Source organism: Panulirus ornatus, chromosome 5 (assembly GCF_036320965.1).
Source record: "Panulirus ornatus isolate Po-2019 chromosome 5, ASM3632096v1, whole genome shotgun sequence".
NCBI lineage: Eukaryota > Metazoa > Arthropoda > Malacostraca > Decapoda > Palinuridae > Panulirus > Panulirus ornatus.
In genome coordinates this window covers 7063172-7085761 of record NC_092228.1, presented here as the reverse complement: position 1 = coordinate 7085761, position 22590 = coordinate 7063172, and positions in this window count along the sequence as shown.

Here is a 22590-nt window from a genome sequence, read left to right as displayed (position 1 = left end):
CTTGAATATCGACTCCTGTGGAATACTGGAATACTGAAAAGCTCCGGGAGTGGGCGATTCGTCAGCTGCTCTTCTTCCAGGAGGGTCTGGAAGAAGAAGAAGAGGTCCTGGACGCCAGACGCTAGTCACCGCCTTCACTCCAGCTCTCCTGACGTCCAGGCTGGTGGCTAGACATTCCAGGAAGTTTGGATTGTTAAAATTGCGTCCACGACATTGTTCCATATCTTCGTGCTCCGGAACACTGCCTCTCCTAGTGTCACTCTCTCTCTCTCACTCTCTCTCACTCTCTCTCTCTCACTCTCTCTCACTCTCTCTCTCTCACTCTCTCTCACTCTCTCTCTCTCACTCTCTCGAGAACAGCTCATCGTCACCGCATCGCTCCTAAGAGGAGTTCCAGTTTCCATACGTCTGACCTCGCCATCGCCATGATCAGTCTTCGTGGTGGCTTAAGGAGTTCATTTTATGATGATGGCTTGACGGGGCGAAGTCAGTCCAGCTCATCCAAGGTAAGACACACACCTGCAGGATGTCTTCTAAAAGCTTTTTGAAGATATTAAAGGAAATTGAAGTCTTGTAAAGAAGATGTGTGTAGAGATGATGCAGAGGACTAGGAGGAGGTCTGATCCAGATGTTTCCAAATGTCGTTTGTTTACAGTCAACACGCAAAGTCTTTTACTTTCGGGCTTTCTGGAGACTAATGAATCTCTGGGGTCCTGTTGGCCGGCCGTGCTACAACCCCAGAACCAAAGGACGATCCCCCACAGTTCACTGGGGGGTAGTTATACGACTCCTACCCCATAACCTGGGGGTTCCTGCCTCAAGATCTAGGGATCTTACAAGAGGATCTAGGGATCCTAACCCAGCAGGACCTGGGGGATCCTAACCCAGCAGGACCTGGGGAATACCACCCCAGCAGGGCCTGGGGGAGTAGCAGGTCTCCTCAAGCCAAACTCGTCATCAACAACCAACATAGCCACTTACTGCCCCGTAATGTAAACTATGAATGTTGTGTCGGAATATCGGATTTAATTTCAGGGATTTACGACTTAATATGCTTGAAGGTGCAGCTCTATACTGCCTGTGAGGCGTCCATTACACATAACTGGCTCACTCAACCACCTCGTGAGTCCTTAATTGTTCCGTCCTGCTGTTCACACTTTGTTATATGTATCTGATACGTTCATATGTGAACTACGTACATATTTATTTGAGTATATGTAGAGTTCTATTTCGAACTTACTCTCGTTTTCTTCGGTGGCATTGTTTTCTTTTTTTTATATCCTGTGGCTTCGTTTTCTTTGCGCCACCGTATTCATGGCGTCGTTTGTAAAAGTCTTTTTGTCTCTTTATGTTACCCAGGCCTGTGGCCTGTGGCCTCTGGTCCGTGGCCTGTGGTCTGTGGTCTGTGGTCTCGGCTTGGTCTGGAGGGGTGAGAGGAAGAGGAGGTTGTGGGAGGACGGAGGAGAGAAATAGGGAGTAGAACGTGGGTTTTCTGAGAGAACACTGGGTGAGGACGGTGCAGGGTTCACAGGGAATATATATATATATATATATATATATTTAATATAAGACCAACATAGTAACAATCTCTTCATCAAAGACGGGAAGAGGCAATGACAGTCTCCTCACAGAGAACGGGCGAGGGTTATGAATAATAAGGGGAAACATTCCTAAAACTTCATATTAATTTTCTCTAGCCCCGAGCAGCTGTAGCAGGCGGCTGTCCCTCTGGGTTATAAGAAATGTTCTTAACTGACAAAAAAAAAAAAAAAAAAGATGTACGGGAGAGATGTGGTGCGGGCCTGGCCCCACACACACACACACACACACACACACACACACACACATAAGGATATGGTTTATAAGAAGACATCAACAAGGGTAAGACTCTTGAGGGATATGATGGCTCATGGCATGAGAGGGAGGTAGAGGGAGTGGGGAGGAGGGAGGGAGGTAGAGGGAGGGGGGAGGAGGGAGGGAGGTAGAGGGAGGGGGGAGGAGGGAGGGAGGTAGAGGGAGGGGGGAGGAGGGAGGGAGGTAGAGGGAGGGGGGAGGAGGGAGGGAGGTAGAGGGAGGGGGGAGGAGGGAGGGGGGTAGAGGGAGGAGGGGGGGAGGTAGAGGGAGGGGGAGGAGGGAAGGGGGGTAGAGGGAGGGGGTTGTGGCGGCGGGGGAGGGGAACTTTTTGCAAGTTCGTCTTTCAAAAAGTTCGCGTCACCGGAAGCTGAAACCGGTAGGTTGGGTTTACATTTGGTCTTACCCCAGTTGTGGGGAGAGAGAGAGAGAGAGAGAGAGAGAGAGAGAGAGAGAGAGAGAGAGAGAGAGAGAGAGAGAGAGAGAGAGAGAGAGAGAGAGAGAGAGAGAGAGACATCCCGGCCGGTCCACTCGCTCCTAATCTTGAAAATACAATGTTACGAATCGTCATGAAGAGCAACGTTACTTGCCAGAGATAAACCCACTTCAAAGTCGAGTGGAGGAGGCAGTAGGAAAAGATGCACCGTCGAGTATTAGCTCGTGCCTTCAAAAATATACCTCCATGTTGAGATGGAGCGGGCTGGAAGATCTCGAGTGTGAACACAGATGAAAGTGGCCAGTGAAATCTCTCAACTGTATTACAAATTATAATCTATCGTAGGAGTCATTAAGGGGAATATATATATATATATATATATATATATATATATATATATATATATATATATATATATATATATATATATATATATATATATATATATATATATATATATATATATATATATATATATATATATATATATATATATATATATATATATATATATATATATATATCAAGGGTGCAAATCCCATTTACATTCTGATCCCATTTTCCTCAACTTCAATTTCCCTTCTTTCCCATCAGTGATAATCACATCTTTCCAATCCGATTCCCTTAAGAGATTAGATTATTTCCATCACCTCAGCGGAAACTATTCTGATGGTGATGATACATATTGGCCGAAATACAAGACTATGTATGTCCGCAGGTCTGTACATCATGACCCGCTATGTATACATGGTACATGACTGTATGATCTTTGTGTATGACGGTACGACCCATGAACATACTAGTACTGTTCTTGAACAGAGTGGTACAGCCCTTCAGCAACACGGTACGATCCTTGCACAAGACGATATGATCCTTGAACACGACGGTACGATCCTTAAACAAGACGGTACGATCCTTGCACAAGACGATATGATCCTTGAACACTACGGTACGATCCTTAAACAAGACGGTACGATCCTTGAACACTACGGTACGATCCTTAAACAAGACGGTACGATCCTTGAACACTACGGTACGATCCTTAAACAAGACGGTACGATCCTTGAACACGACGGTACGATCCTTAAACAAGACGGTACGATCCTTGAACACGACAGTACGGCCCTTGAACGCGACGGTACGGCGCTTGAACACGACAGTATGGGTCATGAACTTAACAATAAGATTCTGTTCCACAACGACATTTGAGCCTTGAACTTGGCATAAGACAATATGGAAGAAAATGTAAAAAAAAAATCTTGTGTTTGAACCGTCAGAATCATCTCCAACACAAGTCGAGTCAAGAAAGGCGATCTCACTTAAGCATTCCAGACCATCTCTGGAAATTCCAGTCTCCAGTATATCTAAGCATTAAGGCAATTCGAAGATTACCGAACATCATTATGAGGCTTCCAGGCGCTGTATCCTGGAAGAAGCCACCGACAGATCTGGGGATCCTCCAGATGGGGGAGCTGGCTGGATTACTGTCTTGACTCCTGGAATAATGGGCTTCGACAGGATTATATCTTTTCCATCAATAAAAACGAGACATTTACATGTTAGAACTAACTTAACACACGTCCTATCTGTGGGAGGGGGAACTTCACGGCATAATGAACACGGAAAGAAAGCGACTGGAAAGATAGGAATTGTTGTTCTTTCCTCTTCTTTTCTATTCTGGAATGCAATTTTTCTTTTCTTTTCCCCCCAGGGTACGTGTGCTTCTCCTTGCCCTATTGACCTGGGTTTTGGTTTGCCTGCCATTATCATTTTTTCCCCCAGGATACCTGTGTTTCTCCTTGCCTTATTGACCTGGGTTTTGGTTTGCCTGCCATTATCATTTTTTCCCCAGGATACCTGTGTTTCTCCTTGCCTTATTGACCTGGGTTTTGGTTTGCCTGCCTTACCCCCCCAGTCGTGGTGTGAGGATGACCCTCATCTACCGTAATTCTTCAATGTTTGGTTGTTTGTCATTATGTTTCACTGGAGTTAAAGTCAGATTATCTGTTCATCTCTGCAAGGACACGTACATGACAGGAATATAAATGACACACACACACACACACACACACACACACACACACACACACACACACACACACACACACACACACACACACACACACACACACACACACAAAATGCTCTCCAACAGCAAGGATTCGAACCCAGGACCTTTTGCGTTCACGACCATCACGCAAAAGGCCCCTAGTCTGAATCCTTGCTATTGGAGAGCATTATGTGTTCGATCAAAGTTGCGCGTTCATATGCATTATATACGTGTATATATGAACGCAGCTGGCGTTCACACCGGGCGCGCGCACCTTGAACGCACGGTACCCAAAACCGTGCGGGAGAGAATTCTTCTTAAGACCACAGGATCCGATCCCTTGAACGAATGGGTTCAACACCTTCATTAATAACGATAAAAGCGGTCCTGCATCTCGTTAGCCGTGATGAGCGACCTTACGTACGACCTGCGGGTCAAGATAATGCTAAGATATAGTTTCCTCGGCTTTTGTGTGTTGGATGTGGTTACACAGTGGAAGAACAAAGGGTTCGAAACCCACCAGCACGTCGTGACGTGGGGGGGGGGTTGGGGGGAGAGGGGATTATCATGTGTGTTGGAGACCAACACTGTGTGGTTGGTTGAGGGGTGGTGGAGACCAACACTGTGTGGTTGGTGGAGGGTGGTGGAGACGCGCTGTTGCGTGTCGGAGATAGCGAGGTAGTTTTGTGGGTGTCGAGCCATGGCGGAATTAATGAACCAATTACCTATTTGTTCTATGAAGAGGAGGAGGAGGAGGAGGAGGAGGAGGAGGAGGATGGAGGTGGGGGGTGTTACGGGGTTGTTAGGGGGTTCTATAAGGGGGAGGAGGATGATGGAGGATGGAGGTTGGAGAGGAGGAGGAGAATAGAGGATGGAGGTTGGGGTTGTTAGGGGGTTCTATGAGAGGGAGGAGGATGATGGAGGATGGAGGTTGGAGAGGAGGAGGAGAATGGAGGATGGAGGTTGGGGTTGTTAGGGGGTTCTCTAAGGGGGAGGTGGATGATGGAGGATGGAGGTTGGAGAGGAGGAGGAGAATGGAGGCTGGAGGTTGGGGTTGTTAGGGGGTTCTATACTGGTGGGTTACGTCATCAGTACCACAGTACTCGAGCATGATCCACCTTCCCTCGTATCTACCATGTCTGTCTGCCTGTAGAACAATTTTCATTCGTAACGCAGTCTTGTATTACGAGGGAAATAGGGAATATACGACTGTATTAGAGATAATGGGGAACATAGTATCAGAATAGGGGAAAATAGGGAATGCTGTATTTCATTAAGGGGAACAGGGAATACGGTTTCAATTTCACTCTCTCTCTCTCTCTCTCTCTCTCTCTCTCTCTCTCTCTCTCTCTCTCTCTCTCTCTCTCTCTCTCTCTCTCTCTCTCTCTCTCTCTCTGCCTCAATTACAAAGGAACATATTTCCCATTCCCAGGAGCATGCAAACCGTTTTTGCAATAAAGGAACATGGCGTTGCTTCTCAAATTTCCAAAAAGATCGTGTGAAAAGTTCTTGCATCGGAAAATTCTATATATATATATATATATATATATATATATATATATATATATATATATATATATATATATATATATATATATATATATATATATATATATACATATATACACACAGACACACACAGACACACACACACACACACACACACAATGGACTGCCATTAAGCCATGGGCCTTTGAGGTTGGCCAACCCCACCCAACACAGTCACCTCACACAAGGAGCTCCGTGTCAGGAGAGGACCAACAAGGAACAGTAACCTGGCCAGTAATTAACGCTCCGTGGCCCAGCAGGAACAGTAGCAGTAATGACGAGATACAGTCTCACATCTCACATGCTGAGGAATGTGTAACGTATGAAGCCAGAGACGGTATAACGTCTCTATAGACGGTACAATGTATCTAGAAACGGTACAACGACTTTAGAGACGGTACAATGTCTCTTGAGACGGTACAATGTCTCTAGAGGCGGTACAATGACTCTAGAGATGGAGCAATGTCTCGAGAGACGGTACAATGTATCTAGGGGCGGTACAATGTCTGTAGAGACGGTACAATGTCTCTTGAGACGGTACAATGTCTCTAGAGGCGGTACAATGACTCTAGAGATGGAGCAATGTCTCGAGAGACGGTACAATGTATCTAGGGGCGGTACAATGTCTGTAGAGACGGTACAATGTCTCTAGAGACGGTACAATGTATCTAGAAACGGTGTAACGTCTTTAGAGACGGTACAATGTATCTTGAGACGGTACAATGTCTCTTGAGACGGTACAATGTATCTAGAGACGGTACAATGTATATAGAAACGGTACAATGTATATAGAGACGGTACAATGTATCTACAGATGGTCTAATGTCTTCAGAGACGATACAATAGCTCTATAGACGGTACAACGTATCTCTTTTATCTCTCTGGTATCACAGTCAGCCCCAGAAGGTTCTTTAAACTATGTATCTATAAATCCCTTTATAACATAGACGTTTATAGCAGAGCCCTCAGTAAATACGTAAGAAGTAAATTTCGCTCTGTGACTCCCCTTCTATATCTTATATACATCCTTTCGCCGCCGTCTTAAAGCAAGAAATCGTAAGTTTTCGATAATTGAAACTTCCGTTCCTCTCCGGGTCCTGGTAATGTCCTTAGGATGACGTTGTTCGGCAGTTTGATGCGTCGTAAAGCGAGAATAAGTGACGTCAGGAAAATGGCTTTCGCGATCTAATGTCGACTCAAATAAACATTAGCTGGCAACTTTGCTTTTGAGTGTCCAGTTAGTCGCGAAGAAAATTATTTTTTTTTTTTCAAGCAACCCCGCCCTTCCCAACCCCCGGTGTTACGAACAAAGTTATTATTCGTCTATCAACATAACTATTCACTTTATTGCATAAATGATGAGGAGTTTATACAGTATTTTTTGGGAGAAACTTCTATAATTCCATTTGTAGTGTATTTTTGTGATTGTGTTACTTAATATAAGATGGAAAGTGGGTCTATTTGCATCTTTGCACTTTACCCTAACTACTACTACTACTACTACTATTACTACTACTACTACTACTGTTAATGATACCATTATATTTCATGACTGTCTGGGAAATATTCATTAAACGATCAATCATTTTCATAAATGGTCACTGGCAACCTCAGACTTCAGTAGATTTTAAAAAGACGTAAAGAAAACCGACAACGTACGGTCGAAAGGCAACTGCTACCTCACGGGATTTACAGCTAAATGACGTGAGTCGTAAATCCTAGCAGACAGCAGCAACAACAGCGTATCCGACAATATCATACAACTTCCCTAAACAACAGAGCTACTCAATGCGTCGGTCGTCGCCATGGCAACAAGACGCCTCCGGCTGAATGTTTTGTTATGGGTAATCAGCTGTTAGTCAGCTGACGAGCCAGCTGATGGTAGGTAACCCGGGAACGTTTGTGGTGTAGTGATGATACAAGTGGGAATGACCAGTTGTACATGTATGCCATGATGAATAGAAAAGGTTAATGGGTTGAATGACTTATCTCTCTATCTGTCTCTTTGTCTGTCTCTCTGTCTCTCTCTCTCTCTCTCTCTCTCTCTCTCTCTCTCTCTCTCTCTCTCTCTCTCTCTCTCTCTCTCTCTCTCACACACACACACACACAGACATACATACACACACACAGACATACATATACACACACACACACATACACACACACACACACACACACACACACATACTCATAAAAAAAGAAGAAAATGCAATATTCTCCAGTTTATGTGGCTCCTTGCGGGGATTAAACAATTTCACTTATGAATATTCAAATCAGAACACACCAGCCAACTCCCTCGCTGTACTCAGCAGTGTGTTAAGGGATACGAACACTGGGATCTGAGATTAAGGAGCGTGTGTCTGACCACACATCAAGCTGCGTCTGGCACAGACCAGTTACCCCCCCTCACATATTTTTTTTATCCTGTCCCAGGATTGTATTTCCTCTTATGTACTCCATCCTGGGGGAAAAAAAAGAGTTACCTGAGACTATGATATGGATGCGTAGGGTAACGCTGTGTATAGCACTGTCTTCCTGCAAAGGCTTTAACTTTGGGTATTCTGTAGAGGTGATGATTCCTGTTAAATGTATAGGATTAAAGCCATTCTGGGACTTTTAGCTGCTGGAACACGAGGGTATGGCTTTTCAGTATGACGTTACGACCATTAAGCAAGACGGTACGACCCTCGAACATGACGGTACGACCCTCGAACATGACGGTACGACCCTCGAACATGACGGTACGACCCTCGAACATGACGGTACGATCCTTGGTGATGTTGGCCATACCAGTGACCTGACCTTTTAGGGTCATGTGAAAGACCTGTCCATCATATACACAAGGGGGTCGTCCTGTTGTTCCCAAGGGTCGTAAACATCGTACTTAAGGGTCGTACCGTCGCAGGTCATGTGTCACATAGTGGAAAGACAAGTAACTTCTGCTTAACTACTTACGGTTGTGGTAAATGGTGAGGAGGGGGGGTGGGGAGAGAGGGGGGGCACCTTTGGTCAAAGGTCATGACCCCCTTAAAAAATAACCTTGCTGGAGTCCAGCTCATTACAGTCCTGACTACTTAACATAATTTAAGTTATCATAAGTAAGCTTTATCAGCTTTGAAACATCACTTTTCGTGGATAAAGTGAATATTTTTTTTTCTTTTTTACTTACAATCAAGAATCCTGTGTAGTGTAGATTACTTACACGATGTCTATAAGGTCCATATAGATAGAAATTATAATATAGAAAAGTGCCTCACTTATCTATATTAGTTTTCTTATAGAAAAGCGATGATATAAGGGACTCTGGTTATATAGAAATATATAAATCCATTTTCTTGCATCCTTTGATGGGGTGAGTGCTGGGTGGGGAGAGAGAGAGAGAGAGAGAGAGAGAGAGAGAGAGAGAGAGAGAGAGAGAGAGAGAGAGAGAGGGGCATCATCATGCCATCCTCCTCCTATCATTATAACTCACTCACACTTGTGAGTATAATGAGGTACAGGAGAGCCGGCCGGCCGGAGAATGTCAAGTCTTGTAAAGTGAAGTTATGGTGGGCTATCAGGCATCGACCAAGCCTCATTACCGGGGACCAAACTTTGTTAGCCCTGAGACGCCGTGCTGAGGGAGGGAGAGGCGCGCGTGCTGAGAGAGAGAGAGAGAGAGAGAGAGAGAGAGAGGAGAGAGAGAGAGAGAGAGAGAGAGAGAGAGAGAGAGAGAGAGAGAGAGAGAGAGACACTGTGTCTCATTCATGGTGTTGGGGGGTGGAGGGGTGAGAGGGGGGCGAGGCGAATTGCCTCATAATGAGGCGGTGAGGAGACTAGCCTCCCTCAGTGAGGGAGTGAGGGTAGACAACGTCTGGGGGATATTAACACAGAGGTTAACAAGATGACAGACATTTCAAAATGGGATTCATTTAAGAAGAAATGCAGAAAATATATAAAACTTGATATCATTATCATTATTATTATTAATATTATTATTATTATTATTATTATTATTATTATTATTATTATCATTATTATTATTATTATAATCATTATTATTATTATTATCATAATTACTATGAGTGACCATCTGACAATGGATGTACATCTATCATTTTGAGCAACTTACGAGCACTTAGAACCTGGTGATGTGTTTTTGAGAATCGCACCACATGAGCCTTAGAGCCATTACCAATTTCACACGCCCATTACAGTAGTAATACGACCTATTTTTCGAACTGGGTTTCACGCAATTTGTTTGATGCAGATGGAGAGTAATGACCGGTGACGTCACGTTTCAGGCAATTAGTTCCTTGATGATGCAAATGACAAGTGGTTGGAGGGGAGGAGGCAATTCTAGGAGTACACACAAACCTTCAAATTACAGTAAACAATCATTCGATCGTTTGCAAAAAGAGAAAAATGTTCTTTTTTTTCAATGACGTAAAATCTCCCAAATCTCTTAACTTACAAGAGTTTTCCTTAAATAAAGAATATTTTCGTCCTTTTAAGTCCTTTTAAGTCATTTGGCTCATTTGAGGACGTTGCTATATTGAGGTTTCCACCCTTCTCTCCTCTCCTCTAACCTCTACCCCCTCTGTATCATAGCATCTTGTTGACTTCCCATCCCATAATAAACAAAGCCATGACCAGTTCGCTGGTAATTGAGTTAAGTTGTCATTGCATTCCCCCTCCTCTGCCATCAGCTATATACGCCCTTCTTCCACCCCTCCTGGTGTTTCAATAGTCAGTCTTTCCCATCTTTATTTCTCTATAAGACTCGTTCTAGATAGTTTCTAAAAGACTTCCTCTGGATACTTTCTACAAGACTCTCTCTACATGATTTCTCTGTCACTCTCTGTAGTTGTATATAAGGCTCTGTCTCAATAATTTCCATAATACTATTTCTAGATAATTTCTATAAGACTCTCTTTAGATAATTTTCTATAAATCTCCCACGTGATAATTTCTCACCTTTTCTGATAATCTCTGTATCTCTCTCTTTCTAATTTCTGTATCTCTCTCTTTCTAATTTCTGTATCTCTCTCTTTCTAATTTCTGTATCTCTCTCTTTCTAATTTCTGTCTCTTTCTAATTTCTGTCTCCCTCTCTTTATAATTTCTGTGTCTCCTTCTTTATAATTTCTATGTCTCCCTCTGTATCATTTATTTGTCTCCCTCCTGATAACTCTTATCTCCCTGTCTCTCACTCCTTCTTTGCTACACTTAGTCTTTCCTATTCAAGACAGATTATCTTTTCTCTGTACACCTCCTTCTCAACCACAGTCTGAGAGGCTCTATATATCTATAGACTAGGCTGATGATTCTATATGTGGGTATAGACAATCAATATATGGTCATCATCAAGTTAATTACCGGCACTTAAAAGGGGGATAAGATAAAGATAATACAATGGTAATTATTATCGTTTTTTCCTTTTTTTTGCCTATTATCTAACGGTTACAGACGAGGGGAGTTGCTGTACCCAACTCTCTCTCTCTCTCTCTCTCTCTCTCTCTCTCTCTCTCTCTCTCTCTCTCTCTCTCTCTCTCTCTCTCTCTCTCTCTCTCTCTCTCTCTCTCTCTCTCTCTCTCTCTCTCTCTCCTCTCTCTCTCCATCAACACCTACCAATTGACAGCAGAATTGGCACTTGACAACGTTACCTGATCAATTGGCAGCAAAACTGACGTTTGAGAACAAGTATCTTATCCTAGGTTCTGTCGTCGACTCTCCCTCCCCTCCAGCCATCACGCCTCGCTTGCCACGCTCTTACATAACTGTTTACCAAAAGTAGAATATAGGAATTCATACATCAGTGGATGATAAGGTCCCTTCCAGGCTCTTCCTGATAGTGGAAGAGATATGGAATATCATACATCACTGAATTGACGGTAGGAATACGTATGTAAATATATATATATATATATATATATATATATATATATATATATATATATATATATATATATATATATATATATATATATATATATATATAATATAGAAAAATATATATTTCTCTTGTAGCTAAAGAGGGTCGCAATTAGTGTCAATCGTGGAACTGATGAGGTTAACTACCCATCAAGACTCCTCATGAGCATATCCAAAACACTACTTTGAACCACTCTAATTGGCTCTGTTAACAAGCCTGTTGAAGAAAACGTATTTCGCCTTAACCAGACGAATCATGTCATTATGGAAGTCGTTAGGTCGTGGTTTCCAAAGCCTTTGATGGTCTTGAGCACCTGTATCACATCACCCGTGTAACATTCTCTTGTCCAGACGATGAAAAAAAGATTGAAGTCTTTGACTCGGATTTTATAATAACATTTGTATCTCGATCTGGGAATATGATCTTGGTTGCTCGTCTCTGTACTTTCTCTATTCGGTCTATGTCCTTCCCTCAAGTTACATGTCCAAAAAACTGAACCCAGCAGTGGTCAAGACGAGGACACAACAATGATAGTCTACGGTTTTTTTTCTTTCCCCTGAATTGAATTTTGACTATGATATCCAAATCGTGGCTTTACACATTTATTAAATCAAAGTTAATAAATATTATTCCTGTAAACTCAGGCAGTGGCCCCTGTGCTTTCATCTCATAATTAAAATTAATTAACTTTTGACTGCATGTAATTACAGACTAATTTATGGGAACTTGGCAAAGCAGTTTCTATTTTCATAGAAGGGTGACTGTTCTTTGTGATATAGGTAATTATTTTCTGTAGGACTGTAGACTGTTCTTGTGTAGAGATCCTTGATAATGACGCTCTTGTCATTAGATATCCGGGTTTAAAAGGAGTTTTCTCACTGTGAATCATATGATGTCAGATGTCTATCATATGTAAACAAACAGACCCATTTTCTATGATAGGGAATAGAGCACGGAAGTCTTTGATTCTAAACTTTCGAGGACACACTTAAGGATAAGCAAGTATGTATCTATATACAGGAGAATATCGTCATTTCGTAAGAATGCTTGAGTCACGAAACCGCTCTTACGATTTAACGATACTCTCGTGGGTGGATGTATCAGTGAACCCATGTAATATGTTTAAGTCTGTGAACTTTTCTTGATCGCTGAATTATTTTTTTTGGGGGGGAGATGGGGGTTCTTATGGTTTACAAGGCCGGAGCGAAGTGTCGGGTAATGCTGTTGCGAAAGATAAATGGGCCAAGAGGAGGTGGGAGGGTGGGCAAGATATTAGGAAGTATATGAAAAGAAGAATTGGGCCATTAAGTAAGTCCACGGTAAAGGTCAACACAGTGTGGGAGGTACAGAAATAGAAGGTAATATGTAAATTTTGGGGCAATTCATTGACACGTTGGACGGTGGGGCAAGATGAGGGGGCAAGCGATTACTACGCGTGATCTTGAGAGAGAGAGAGAGAGAGAGAGAGAGAGAGAGAGAGAGAGAGAGAGAGAGAGAGAGAGAGAGAGAGAGAGAGAGAGAGAGAGAGAGTCTACATAGTGAGTATTCCCCCCTGTGTCTTCCCCTCCAAACCTCCCCCTCTGCCCAATCCCCCCTCCCCTCCCCTCCCCTCTGCCCAATCCCCCCCTCTCCTCCCCTCTGCCCAATCCCCCCCTTCCCCTCCCTCCTTTTGGGGCAAGAGAGGTGCTCACAAAATCCTCCTCTCTCTTGTCCTGCTCACGTCCCCGTTGGCCCACCGCCTCCGCCCCCTTTTTTTTTTTTTTACCCATCCCTTACCTGGTCCATCATCCTCCCTTGCCTTGCTGGGTCACGCCCCGACCAACGCAAGGCGAGCTATCTATCATACGATACAGCTTAAGTTCCCACGACTTTGTATTGACTCGTACCACTTCCACTTGTGCCAGATGGTATAATAGACTCGGGCTCGGCAGCCTACGAGGAGGCTCCCTTGGTAAGCCTATAAGATAAACATATACATACGTATGCAGTAGAGTTATCACTCTTATCGTCATGGGATGGAGGGAGGCATTACAAGCATATACGTATGGATGTATGTATGGACGAGCGAGTATCGCTATTTCACAACAACGGGAACTAAGGCTGATTAAGGAGAGCGTCCAGTGTTGACACGGCCCAGGAAATGTCATTAGCTGAGCCACTGGAGAGTGTATGTGTTAACTGTCGACCTTATGGTGATTTCGCATCGTTTGTTCTCTCTTACAGCCAAGGTGGATACGTGTGTGAGAAGCAGGAGTTATGTAGGTGTTTCTCTCAGTGGATTGATGGCGTAAAACCACTTTTCACATTTCCGTCTTTCATTTGTCTCTGTTGATTTCTTTTTCTTTTGCTTCTGTCTTATTTTCCCCTTCTTCTGTCTTTCTGTCTGTCTGTCTGTGTGTCTCTACTTCTAATTGCCTCTGTCCCATTCTTCTCCTTCCTCTGTTTACTTATTAGTGTCATTATCCTTCTTTCCATCTCTCACACATGTTATTTTTCCCCCCTCTCGATTTTTTTTTTCTCTCTGTGTGTGGGAGGATACACCAAGTAGGGAGTTCTAACAGGCCCTCTGGCAAGCGGACCAACACACACACACACACACACACACACACACACACACACACACACACAAACACACACACACACACGTACGTCTGTGTACTACAGATCCGGTCTGTTACACAGCTACAGATCCCATCTGTTCCACAGTTATACACTATAAATCCTGTCTGTTCTGCAGCTGGGCGTTACAGAGCTTCTCCATTGTACAACTCTGTGCCACAGATCCCGTCTGTTCTACAGCTTCGCGCTACAGAGACTTCCTCTCTCTGTTCCACAGCGACCCGCTACAGACACTTCTACAGTATGAAAAGAAAATGAGATGGGAAGGGAGGGGGGGAGGGGGGTTTACTATTCTCTCCCGTCTTGCGCGTCTTCTCGAGTCTAACAAGAGTGTTGGGAAAATTGTCGGCCAGGGAAACACCACCTTCCCCTGTAGGTCCTTATTGCTGCTCGTGGGGAGAGAGAGAGAGAGAGAGAGAGAGAGAGAGAGAGAGAGAGAGAGAGAGAGAGAGAGAGAGAGAGAGAGAGAGAGAGTGGCTCGAGGGTGGTAGTGTGATTACAAATATCAATATGAAAGAGTATTCATGTCTCCACACACACAGACACAGATACACACACACACACACACACACACACACACACACACACACACAGAACACACACACACACACACACACACACACACACACACACACACACACACACACACACACACACACACGAGAAACCTAATCCCAATTTTCCAATTGAAAGTTCTTCATGAAATTCAAAACCAGGTACAAAATCAAATTAGCCGCTCTGTTAAAGAATTAACTGAATATTCAAAAAACTAAATGGAAGTAAATTATTCGAGTACATAGTCATTTTAAAGAAAATACAATAGAGATTCTCTTTTAACGTGAAGTTTGAGAGAGAGAGAGAGAGAGAGAGAGAGAGAGAGAGAGAGAGAGAGAGAGAGAGAGAGAGAGAGAGAGAGAGAGAGAGAGAGAGAGAGATCACCCCGGATGTTCTACGGAGCCAAAAAGATGAACATGACTGATCTTTCTGGTATAAGGTTCTCTTATAAGGCTTCTTCATACGTCTTTTAGGAATAAGGTTTCATCTCTACCTCATTCTCCAGTCCCCATCTGGACTCCTAAGTATAAGGCTTCGTCATAAGGCTTCGGTATAAGGCTCCGTATTCACCTTCCACTCTACGTCCTCCCTTTAGCCTGTATAAGGCCAGAATATAAGGCATAAAGCTACGCTTATACCACCTCCTTGCCTAGTCATATATAAGGTTAGGTTCCTACCTCCTTCACCATGCTCAAGGTATAAGGTTCAGGTATAAGACTGCGTCTGTTTATGCATGAGGTATAAGACGTAGTTCTATGAACCCAGTATGAGTCTCAGGTATAAGGCTCCACTTCTACCCCATCCTCGCTGTCCCTAGGCCTATCAGATATAAGACTTAGGTACAAGGCCCCATTCCCTTACGGTACGACCCTTGAGCACGACGGTACGACCCTTGAGCACGGCGGTACGACCCTCGAGCACGACGGTACGATCCTTGAGCACGACGGTACGACCCTTGAGCACGGCGGTACGACCCTTGCGCACGACGGTACGACCCTTGCGCACGACGGTACGACCCTTGAGCACGACGGTACGACCCGCGAGCACGACGGTACGACCCTTGAGAACGACGGTACGACCTTTTGGGGCATGATGTTAGGCCTTTTTGACCTGACCTTCAAGATTCATGTATCGTGTCTGTTGACCTAAAGGTCATGGAAGAAAGACACTCTTAGCGACACACTAACTCATCATTACTCCAGGTGTACTCACGGTTTCCCTGACGCTCACTCACCTGTGAGTCTATTTGAACTGTGAGTCAATGAATTTCACTCTAGCAAGCCTGGAAAAAAAATCTCTCGCTTTTTTGTTTTTTCTAGTACAGTCCATTGCATCAGGATGAACAAGGAGAGAACCTCATCTCTTACTCATTTACTCATGTGTTTGACTCATCCCAAAACAGAATCTACTCAACTAGATGAGTTTCCAGGACTCTATATCTCCTTCCCTTAGAAAAAAGATAGAATTATAGATACATTAATACCCCTTTTTTTTTATTTCTGTATATATTTTCCCGTTTTCTTTTTTTCTCTTTGCCATCCTACCTTTCAAAACATTTTCCCACAGTCGATTGTTCATCGCGGCGAATGATTGGAGAATCCATTGATTAGCACTTGCAAGGATTGGAAGCTGATGTTATTCTGATTCGTACTGTTCCATTTAACTTGTATATTAGATGAGAGAGAGTGAGTACACCCCCCCGCCCCCCGCGCCGGAAGACCTTCAAGGTACACAACACAGGAGGGGAGTACGACAGAGAATGTAATTTGGGTTTACGGAAGACTAAAAGGGGAAACGGGGCAGATGAGGTATGTAGGGGATAGATAGATAGGTAGAGAGATAGATAGAGAGATGGATAGATAGATAGATAGATAGAGATGGATAGATAGAGAGATAGATAGATAGATATATGGATAGATAGAGAGACAGATAGATAGATAGATGGATAGATAGAGAGATAGATAGATAGATAGATAGGTAGATAGATAGATAGATGGATAGATAGATGAATAGTTAGATGGATAGATAGAGAGACAGATAGATAGATAGATAGATAGGCAGATAGATAGATAGATAGATAGATCGATAGACAGACAGATAGACAGATAGATAGATAGACAACATCTATCCTTCTCCCCCACATCCCCACTACCACCAACCCACCCCCACCCCACCCCCAAATAAACACAAAAAACGACAACAGAAATTTAAAACCAAACCCCCCCCTTCCAAAAATGCGAACATCAAAAATTCATTACCGTTGTGTTGCAATATAGCTCAGCGGACCCCGGGAGAGACGATTATAAATATAAATTCTGAAAAGTTTTGAATTTATGCGTGCCAATAAATGCTGGTTTTCCCCGAGATAGGGAAGCAAGAAGCGGGACGAAGATGCGGACGAATCCATTTACTACCCCGCTTGGAGTTCGGTCGTAAACATATTTCGTCCGCTCCTTACAGCGCTAAAGGAGGGAAGGAGGGAGGGAGGGAGGGATGGAGGGAGGGAGGGAGGAGGGAGGGATGGAGGGAGGGAAACCCGGACGCATACAACAGCGGACGATGAATTTGGTCGGCGAGCATTCTTTCTAACTCCCTCGTAATGCTTTGAAATGTGCTTTTCCCCATTCCCCCTCTTTTTTTTTTATGTTGCTCTATTTATATCAGTAAAGACAAAATCTTCCTCCCCTCTTTGATAAATAATTTAAGAGCGATAGGGAAAAACAGAGTTAGTTATTCATTGGTCATTTAGTATAGATTTATCATTGAGGAATTATCTATGATGATGTAGTCAAACTGTATTCTCTTACTGGCCAGTTTTGTTGAGTTTGAATACATTAGTATCTATTGACGACAAATTCTGATAGATGTTCCTTGCTGCTTGTCTATCTAACCCGATGGAATTAAGCCTAGCAATATAACCTAGTGTTGTCTAGTTCCCTATGACATACACAAACCCAAGCAAAGTTAAAATGAACGATATAATAAGGTGTTTACATCACTGTTTGCCCTAGGGAGAAAACATTTCATATATAGTCACTTTCAACCCTCAAATTACTCACTATAAAGACGAGTAATATTTATGTCCAATAAAGGTTGATTTTCAGCACCTTCGCCGTAAGAACAACGACCATCTTGAGGGGTTTCCTCGCGTTACCGAGTTTAATTTCTTACCCTCCATGTTTTATTGAGGCAATATAGGCGTATACGTCGTCGTCAAGGGCCGGAGCTTGCTGGAGGGAGATGAGGGGAAACAGGTGTCGTAACTCTGCCTCAAGAAGCTTATATGAGGTAAGGAGAGAGAGAGAGAGAGAGAGAGAGAGAGAGAGAGAGAGAGAGAGAGAGAGAGAGAGAGAGAGAGAGAGAGAGAGAGAGAGGTATAATGGCGTGGCCTTAGACCTGATGCTTGAGAGAAAGGGTCAAAGGCCGTGCCATGATTAACCCAAGGGCCGTCGTACCTTAATGCTACATAATGCTAATCAAAGAGTTGAACACAGATCGAGAATTACTTTACTACGACAAGTAACTACATAATACTATAATCGTAACCTGAACTGGAATAAAGAGTAAAGAATAAAAAGTATTTTTGTTAGTAGGAATAATTCGTTATACTGCTAACGAAAGATGCTTGAAGTAAGTTCAGCATAGCTCATATTTTTCATTTATCAGGTATGAATTATTATAGCAGTTTGCAATGTATAATGTAGAGTCTTTAAGGTTTACAGTAACTCAGATGCTGAAAATTGACCATCTTTTTTTTTATATTGAATTCTTACACATCTTGCATTCGAACATCTCATGATTTAAATGTTTGATTTCGTCTTTTATCACAAATGCATAAATGACTTCCCCCCCTTTTTTTTTTTATTCTAACCCAGCTCTGAATAATGTTATATTTTTAGTGGCAATGGCTACCTTACCTCACCCCACCTTATTTATTGCATAGACACCTTGTTTACATAGAACAAAGCCCTCACAGGCTCGTAAATATGGCAGTCCTCCCAATTCGGACGTTCCGCCGAGCAACAAGGGAGAGCTTTAAATCTTTATTTTCTTCCTATCTTGTCATTAATCCGATGATTGGATTTCTAGATTGAGTAGTGGGATTATTTTCATTTACCCTTCATTATTAATTGCTGGTCTTCCTAATTGTCATATGCACCTTTTGAATATTTACAATCATTAAATGTCTTCGAATAGTGGTGTTTAATATTTTTTTTTTTCCTCCCGTGAATCAACCCATGGTACTTGTCCGAACTAGGGAAAAAATATTAGCATATTTTTTTCCCAGGATTTATGTGTTTCCAGGAGGTGTTGAGTCCACCAATGAGGCGACACTATTTAAATGATATAATTTGATTGGTTCCCGCGCAAAGGGAAGGGTTACGCCGCAGCATCAGATTCACCATATCTCCGCAATGGGTCAAGTCCATCCCAGGAGAATATTTGGAAATATTGTTGTATTCATCGACTCAAGAGGATGTTCATGTTATTTTGTTATTATTTACTTTGTTCAGCGGATGCAACTTGACGTATGCGGATGGGATGATCCTTGGCGGTTGACGGGTTCTCAGCCCAATCCGCCATTAAGCTACGTGACTTTGGAGGACGTCACCCTACCTCACCTCAGGACGTCGTGACGCGTTATTCTACAGCGCCGTGATGGTCTCCAGCCAACAACCAGCTGTATAGGAAGTGACGTAGGCCGCCGCAACCCGCTATGAGTACAAGGTGTCCCGCGAGACGTGATTTTACTCTCGTTTAAGTCCAAAATGAGAGAAGTGCAGTCAAGCTTCGCTCTCGTTTAGGTCCAGCGTCAGGAAGCCTAGCATGGTTTGGGCAGGTTAGATTTGCTGTTGCGTCGGCGTCGCTGCCACACTTAAACTAAGATTAATTAATCATTATCTTCTCATTCACTTGTTGCAAATATTTTCTGCAGTATCTGATTTCTCAGAAGTCATTGTTAAGCCATTATTTTTTTTTTTTGGCTTATGTGATTTGCTTGCCCTTCCGGTGCATGTTATGGTAACAGTACGGGTAAGCAAACAAATCTAAACTCCAAACTGGTTTTGAAATTCACTGTACACGTCGTTAATTGTTTCCTGTGAACAAGTGATTGATAATTATAATTGTGTTAGTTGTTTTTTTGTTTGTGGAATAATGTTTACAGTTATGGTACTATTATAGTGTGAATTTTGATCGTATTATTGATTTTGAAGAATGTGTTCAGCTTTTACTTGTCACCATTGAATTATAAATTGTTGTATTCTCATGCACTGAATTTACTTACATTTATGTATCATCCTAGTATTGCATTTATTACCAGTGTAACATTTTGTTATCTGGAGGTCTCCATCAACTGGCATCCAACGTTAGCAACTCCGTGTCCCGAGTTTTAACTTGATGTCTCCATGCGTTATTGTGCGTTTAGATGAATTATTCCTCGTTTTACACCAAACACGTCAAACATATTACTCGTTGTACACTAAAGTCCCAACATTTTACCCGAAACGGCCCCAGGATTTGTATGACAGTTGCCGCATTGTGTTTTTCATGATGTGCCACTGTGTATACACACCTATTACTGGTTTCGCGTTGGATATGAAACACACATAGTTTACTCGTATTTCCCCTAGCCTTGGAATGCCTGTATATGCCACTTTAATTTAGGATTCTCGCCAGGAGGGCAAAATTAACTGCTCACTGGCCTTTGGTAAGATACAAGTGGTAAGTACCAACTTGATCTAACCAATTAGGGTGGGGCGAAATCTTACAGAATTTAAATGGTCGAAAATCATCATAAATCCGGGTTAGTGTCGCCTTTACTACATCCGTGTTTAGTCTAACAAGTCCCCGAACACAAATCATCGGAAGTCATCATAAATCCGTGTTGACTTCGCCTCTCGCTACATCTGCGTTAGTGCCACTCTTGTCTGGCTGTGAGGGACGTGTGTAGAGCCAACAGAGGGGTCACGTTACTGCTCCAATTACCCCAGGAGTTACGACATCAGGGTCAACAACCAGCCCAGGGCCAGCTTCCTAATGTACGACTGACCAACCAATTAAGGGGGTTTAGACTTGTGACGGGGGGGGGGGGGGGGTCTCTCCGCACTTGCTGCAGGCGAGAGCCGATACAAAATCGTATCCTGCGCTGCATGTGCGTTTTTTTTCTTTTGTTGGTTTGTGTCCTAAAGGTATCTCATCAGAGAGAGAGAGAGAGAGAGAGAGAGAGAGAGAGAGAGAGAGAGGTGGGGCTAAGTGGGTGGATGTCTTTATCGAATGGCCTACAAGGGACAGCCTCCTGATATCATTGGCAGGCCCTGGAATGGCACATAACTTCGAAAGTGGCGATAACTTTTAACTACTGAAGAGGCAATACCTTGACTGCTGAAGTGGCAACAACTTTTGATTGATGAAGTAGGAACAACTTTTGACTGATGATGTGGCAATAACTTGACTGATGAAGTGGCAACAACTTTTGACTGCTGAAGTGGCAATGACTTGACTGCTGAAGTGGCAACAACTTTTGATTGATGAAGTGGGAACAACTTTTGACTGATGATGTGGCAATGACGACCGCTGAAGTGGCAACAACTTTTGATTGATGAAGTAGGAACAACTTTTGACTGATGATGTGGCAATAACTTGACTGATGAAGTGGCAACAACTTTTGACTGCTGAAGTGGCAATGACGACTGCTGAAGTGGCAACAACTTTTGATTGATGAAGTGGGAACAGCTTTTGACTGATGATGTGGCAATAACTTGACTGCTGAAGTGGCAACAACTTTTGACTGCTGAAGTGGCAATGACTTGACTGCTGAAGTGGCAACAACTTTTGACTGCTGAAGTGGCAACAACTTTTGACTGCTGAAGTGGCAGTTACTTTTGACTGCTGAAGTGGCAACAACTTTTGACTGCTGAAGTGGCAACAACTTTTGACTGCTGAAGTGGCAACAACTTTTGACTGCTGAAGTGGCAATGACTTTTGATTGCTGAAGGAGCAACAACTTTTGACTGATGGAAGTGGGAACAACTTTTGACTACTAATTATACATTTTGTACAGTCCTGAAGTGCTAAGAAGTTATACATTTTTCTCTGACGATGTCATTACGGTGTTTTCAAGTGCAAAAAAAAAAAAAAAATTGCACATGACCTGGGCTTCAGTAATCCCTTCAGGCCTCAGGAGTCATGCAGATTTATATGAATATATCTGAAATGCAGATTCTGATGAATATATAAAATCGAGAAGGGCAAATATTCAGGCTATGAAAAGAAATATAGATTGTCTGTGAGTTTGGCCATGGCACTAGGGAGGCAGTACTGACGGTACGGTAAGGTCCAAAGCGACGGTACGGTGATAGTACCGTCGGTGATACAGTGTTGCAGTTGAGGGTGGGGGGTTCGTCTCAAGGGAAAAGCTATCATGGTCCGTGTCTAACAACAACTGTGGTGTGTGCCGGCCCCTATGGTGTCGTGGCATGGCCGGCTTTTGCCCCAAGTTCCCAGAAGTAAACAAGATGTGCCCTGGAAGTTGCCGTCGTGTTGGTTCGTGTGTATGTTTGTCCTGCAAGTGTTACCACCGTGTTGGGCACGTAATTGAGAGAGAGAGAGAGAGAGA